This window comes from Rhinopithecus roxellana, unplaced genomic scaffold (genome assembly GCF_007565055.1).
Source record: "Rhinopithecus roxellana isolate Shanxi Qingling unplaced genomic scaffold, ASM756505v1 contig4573, whole genome shotgun sequence".
Classification (NCBI taxonomy): domain Eukaryota; kingdom Metazoa; phylum Chordata; class Mammalia; order Primates; family Cercopithecidae; genus Rhinopithecus; species Rhinopithecus roxellana.
In genome coordinates this window covers 4566-11290 of record NW_022143382.1, presented here as the reverse complement: position 1 = coordinate 11290, position 6725 = coordinate 4566, and the positions used below count along the sequence as shown (strand labels likewise).

Sequence of the window (6725 nt, the reverse complement as noted above, 5' to 3'; positions counted from 1 at the left end):
CATAAGGGAGCAAAAAAACCGCATCTGATGTATTAGCTGGGACCATCACACTGTTCAGGCTGAGCTATTCCTCTGCCGTGTTATTTTTCTTATATTTTTGGTGTTTCATCTAATCATAAGGATTTTTAGGTCTAAATTATATGCACTCAAAAAAATGGGTGCATATATTTATATATAAATTCTGACTGAAGATGCGTGGCCATCAACCGAGTGCATGTTATATAGTAGGTACAAGCTTGCAAAGCCTCATTTTTACTGGTACAGCAGCTATGTGTCAGTGTAAATTGCTCCTATGTCCCTTGTATATCTCCAAGCTCTGAACAGGATAATGTCACGGACCATTTTGCCCCTTTGGCTGCTGGCATTATCTGACTTAATTCTCCATGTTTTCCCTCCCCCCACCCCCAATCTCCTGCAATAAACCATAGCCTTTAAGATTTTGTTTCTTCAGTTTTGATTGCCTGAGGTTTGATTGGTCCAGTTCTAACAGGTTTGGTGGCTATGGAGGGTGCAGGGGGTGGCTTTTCTTCTACTTTTTCCTGACAGACACCAGGAGGGTCGGTCAGTGTTTCAGGAGGTTTACTTGAATCACTGTCCACTTTCTGGGCTTTGCCTCCTATCGGTTTGCTCTGTTGCTGTTCAGAGAAGAACCGTTGCGTGGACTGAAGAACCTCTGCTCTCTGCTTTGCCAACACCTAGGACCAAATATCTTGTGGCTGAGTCCTCTTCCCACAGCTCTCTTCTAGGGTGCAAACTGTGTAGGAAACGGTTGTGTCATTCTCACAGTGGCAGGGGCTGACTGGAACTGCTTCTGGTAGACAATACTGTTCATTTTGCTGGACTGGCTGTTCGGACTTGTAGAAGTAGCCCGGAAGGGACTAGATGTTGGTGTGGTGCTTCTACCAGCGATTGGAGGTGTGCCTGGTTTTATATCAATGCCACTTCCAAAGGCTTTTAGTTCCATTTCAGACATTTTTCCTGTGGTTGCAATCATGCTATGCTGTGTTCCAGCAGGAATTAATCCTCTGAAAGGCTGGCTTACTTGTGCAGGACGACTCAGACTCTGAGCCTGTGCTTGGGGAGTGGTATGCTGTAACGGGGACTGAAGAGTCTGAGGCAAAGCAATTAGAGGTTGCCCTGTAGATCCAAAATTAGGCAAGGAAAGCTGGGATCCTGGTAAAGGTACTGTAACCTGCTGGAGAGCACTTGGTGACTGGGCAGTGTTATAAAAATTTGTCTGACCAGGCTGTTGTACTTGTCCAGAATAAAGATTTGAAGCCTGGGTAAGATTTGCTCTAGCCTGGAGAAGATGTGTGTCAATCAGCTGGGAACCTCCTAGTCCTGATGCCTGCCCCAGTTGATGTTCATACAATATGGGAATAGGCTGGGTATTTGATGTTTGCTGAAAGGCAAGCCCAGATTGTGCCTTGGCAAGTTCTTGGTGTTGGACAGTTAGAAAGTTGTGAATAGCAGTCCCAGAAAGGACCACAGATGGCTGGGATAAACTGCTTTGCATAAAAGCTGGCTGAGATCTATATGGTTGAAGTGAAGAGCTGAACAATTCCTGAGCCTGGGAAACAGCAGGTCCAGCCCCCAAACTCAGTTGGGCTTGATGCTGCCCTTGCAGTGGTGCATAAATAGGGATTGGAATCTGCTGAACTGAAGTTGGCTGAGAGAGACCTGGTTGGAAACCCTGTTGTTGAGCCAAGGATGGTGGAGCCAATCGTGCATGCTGGGTATTAAATAAATGACTTGTGTCCATATAGAAGGCTGGGATTTGAGCTGCTGCAGACTGAGACACATAAACTTGCAGATTCTGTTGTTGCTGGGCAATAAGGGAAGGCATACAGCTTAACTGTGAAAAATGACTTGCAGAAGGCAGGCTGCTTGTCTGCAACTGCTGAGGTTTCACTTTACAAATATTTGGAGGGTCTGATGTGGTTGTAGATTTTGTGCTCAAAGAAGAGGTAGTGTACGTACCAGCTCCTGATAGTGATGTTGTAGGAGTGACTGAAGCAACAGGAATCTGGGGCATCGATGCACTTGAGAACGAATTATAATTAGCAGTGCTTGGTGCACTGGCACTACTGCTGACTCCAGTTGCAATTGGAGGTGCTGTGGAAGTTACTGGAGACCCCTTTTCCGTTACATTTGGAGAATTCTCCCATTCCTTGCGTGCAGACTCCATCTTGAAGGTGAGGCTGAAAGTAGTGGGAGGAACTGAAGTTAGGCTGGAGCTCTGTTGTATAGTCTCTCTCTTAGGGAGGGGAAGGGTGTTAGGCAGGGGCACATTATTAACCAAAGTATCCTCCATCTTTGTGTTATTAGTAGCCACAGTGTTAGGCAGAGAAGAAGAGGGTGTAGTATAGTCTGTTACAGACTCCTTTGCATTAGTACCATATTCTGCAGATGATACCGAGATCTATTATGTCTATATTTTATACCTATATCTATTATGTCTATATTTTATACCTCTCTCTATTATATCTATTATGTCTATATTTTATACCTCTATTATATCTATTATGTCTGTATTTCATACCTGTATCTATTATATCTATTATGTCTATATTTTATACCTATAGCTATTATGTCTACATTTTATACGTATATCTATTATATTTATTGTGTCTATATTTTATACTTACATCTATTATGTCTATATTTTATACCTATATCTATCATATCTATTATGTCTATATTTTATACCTATACATATCATATCTATTATGTCTATATTTTATACCTATATCGATTATATCTACTATGTCTATATTTTATACTATATCTATTGTATCTTTTATGTCTATATTTTATACCTATATCTTTTGTATGTATCATGTCTATATTTTATGCCGATATCTATTATATCTATTATGTCTATACTTTATAACTATATCTATTATGTGTATATTTTTTACCTGTATCGATTATACTTATTATGTCTATATTTCATAACTATATCTATTCTATCTCTTATGTCTATATTTTTTACCTATATCTATTATATCTTTTATGTTTCTATTTTATACCTATATCTCTTATGTCTATATTTTATACCTATATCGATTATATCAATTATATCTATATTTTATACCTATATCTATTATACCTCTTATGTCTATATTTTATACCTATATCCATTATATGTATTATGTCCATATTTTATACCTATATCTATTATATCCACTATATCTATATTTTATACCTATATCTATTGTATCTATATTTGATATCTATATCCATTATATCTATATTTTATATCTATATCTATTATATCTATTATGTCTATATTTTATAACTATATCTATTATATCTATTATATCTATAATTTATACCTAAATCTATTATAACTATATTTTATACCTATAATTATTATATCTATATTTTATACCAATATCGATTATATATATTATATTTATATTTTATAATTATATCTATTATATCTATATTTTATAACTATATCTATTATATCTATTGTCTATATTTTATACCTGTATCTATTATATCTATTTTTTATACGTACATCTATTATATCTATTATATCTATATTTTATACCTATATCTATTATATCTATATTTTATACCTGTATCTACTATATCTATTATGTCTATGTTTTATACCTATATCTATTATATCTATATTTTATACCTATATCTATTATATCTATTATGTCTATCTATTATATCTATTACATCTATATTTCATACCTATATCTATTATATCTATATTTTATACCTGTATCTATTATATATATTATGTCTATGTTTTATACCTATATCTATTATATCTATTATGTCTATATTTTATACCTATTTCTATCTATTATGTCTATATTTTATACCTATATCTATCATATCTACTATGTCTATATGTTATAGCTATATATATCATATCTATTATGTCTATATTTTATACCTATATCTATTATATCTATTATGTCTGTATTTCATACCTATATCTATTATATCTATTATGTCTATATTTTATACCTATATCTATTATATCTGTTATGTCTATATTTTATAACTATATATTATGTCTATATTTTATATCTATATCCATTATATATATTATGTCTTTACTTTATATCGAAATCTATTATGTCTATATTTTACACCTATATCTATTATATCTATTATGTCTATATTTTATACCTATATCTAGTATATCTATTATGTCTATATTTTATACCTATATCTAGTATATCTATTATGTTTGTATTATACACCTATATCTATTATATCTATTATGTCTATATTTTATACCTATATCTATTATATCTATTATATCTATATTTTATACCTATATATATTATAACTATATTTTATACCGATATCTATTATATCTATATTTTATACCTTTATCTATTATATCTATTATATTTATATTTTATAATTATAGCTATTATATCTATATTTTATACCTAAAACTATTATATCTATTATGTCTATATTTTATACCTATACCTATTCTGTCTATATTTTATACCTATATTTATTATATCTATTATGTCTGTATTTTTTACCTATATCTATTATACTTATTATGTCTATATTTTATACCTCTATTATATCAATTACGTCTATATTTTATACCTATCTCTATTATATCTTTTATATCTATATTTTATACCTATATCTATTATGTCTATTATGTCTATATTTTATACCTATAACTATTTTGTCTATATTTTCTACCTATATCTATTATATCTATTATGTTTATATTTTGTACCTATATCTATTATGTCTATATTGTATACCTTAATCTATTACATCTATTATGTCTATATTTTATAACTATATCTATTATATCTATTATGTCTATATTTTATACCTCTATCTATTATATCTATTATATCTCTATTTTATACCTATATCTATTATATCTGTATTTTATACCTGTATCTATTATATCTATTATGTCTATGTTTTATACCTATATCTATTATATCTATTATGTCTATATATATATATATTTTTTTTATTATACTTTAAGTTCTAGGGTACATGTGCATAACGTGCAGGTTTGTTACATATGTATACTTATGCCATGTTGGTGTGCTGCACCCATCAACTCGTCAGCACCCATCAATTCATCATTTATATCATGTATAACTCCCCAATGCAATCCTTCCCTCCTCCCCCCTCCCCCCTCCCCATGATAGGCCCCAGTGCGTGATGTTCCCCTTCCCGTGTCCAAGTGATCTCATTGTTCAGTTCCCACCTATGAGTGAGAACATGCGGTGTTTGGTTTTCTGTTCTTGTGATAGTTTGCTAAGAATAATGGTTTCCAGCTGCATCCATGTCCCTACAAAGGACGCAAACTCATCCTTTTTTATGACTGCATAGTATTCCATGGTGTATATGTGCCACATTTTCTTAATCCAGTCTGTCACAGATGGACATTTGGGTTGATTCCAAGTCTTTGCTATTGTGAATAGTGCCACAATAAACATACGTGTACATGTGTCTTTGTAGTAGAATAATTTATAATCCTTTGGGTATATACTCAGTAGTGGAATGGCTGGGTCATATGGTACATCTAGTTCTAGATCCTTGAGGAATTGCCATACTGTTTTCCATAACGGTTGAACTAGTTTACAATCCCACCAACAGTGTAAAAGTGTTCCTATTTCTCCACATCCTCTCCAACACCTGTTGTTTCCTGACTTCTTAATGATTGCCATTCTAACTGGTGTGAGATGGTATCTCATTGTGGTTTTGATTTGCATTTCTCTGATGGCGAGTGATGATGAGCATTTTTTCATGTGTCTGTTGGCTGTATGAATATCTTCTTTTGAGAAATGTCTGTTCATATCCTTTCCCCACTTTTTGAAGGGGTTGTTTGTTTTTTTCTCGTATATTTGTTTGAGTTCTTTGTAGATTCTGGATATTAGTCCTTTGTCAGATGAGTAGGTTGCAAAAATTTTCTCCCATTCTCTAGGTTGCCTGTTCACTCTGATGGTAGTTTCTTTTGCTGTGCAAAAGCTCTTTAGTTTAATTAGATCCCATTTGTCAATTTTGGCTTTTGCTGCCGTTGCTTTTGGTGTTTTCGACATGAAGTCCTTGCCCATGCCTATGTCCTGAATGGTACTACCTAGATTTTCTTCTAGGGTTGTTAGGGTATTAGGTCTAACATTTAAGTCTCTAATCCATTTTTAATTAATCTTCGTATAAGGGGTAAGGAAAGGATCCAGTTTCAGGTTTCTACTTATGGCTAGCCAATTTTCCCAGCACCATTTATTAAATAGGGAATCCTTTCTCCATTTCTTGTTTCTCTCAGGTTTGTCAAAGATGGCTGTAGATGTGCGGTATTATTTCTGAGGACTCTATTCTGTTCCATTGGTCTATACATCTATCTATTGGTCTATACATATAGACATTGGTCTATACATCTATCTATTGTATCTATTATGTCTATATGTTACACCAATATCTATTATGTCTATTATGTGTATATTTTATAACTGTATCTACTATATCTATATTTTATACCTATCGCTATTATGTCTATATTTTATACCTATATCTATTATATCTATTATGTCTATATTTTACACGTATATCTATTATATCTATTATGTCTGTATTTTATACCTACACCTATTATGTCTAGATTTTATACCTATATCTATTATAACGATTATCTCTATATTGCATAACTACATCTGTTATATCTATTCTGTCTATATTTTATACCACTATTATATCTATTGTGT

The 6725-nt window shown here is 32.6% G+C and overlaps 1 pseudogene across 1 annotated transcript; it reads right to left on the bottom strand.

Moving 5' to 3' along the window:
* Positions 1-431: 431 nt before the first annotated feature.
* LOC115896041 lies at positions 432-2422 on the bottom strand (annotated as a pseudogene). Its single transcript, XR_004056053.1, has 2 exons — positions 734-2422; positions 432-695 (listed from the first exon to the last, which is right to left on the bottom strand). The product of XR_004056053.1 is annotated as a protein PRRC2C pseudogene (transcript).
* Between the last annotated feature and the right edge of the window lie 4303 nt (positions 2423-6725).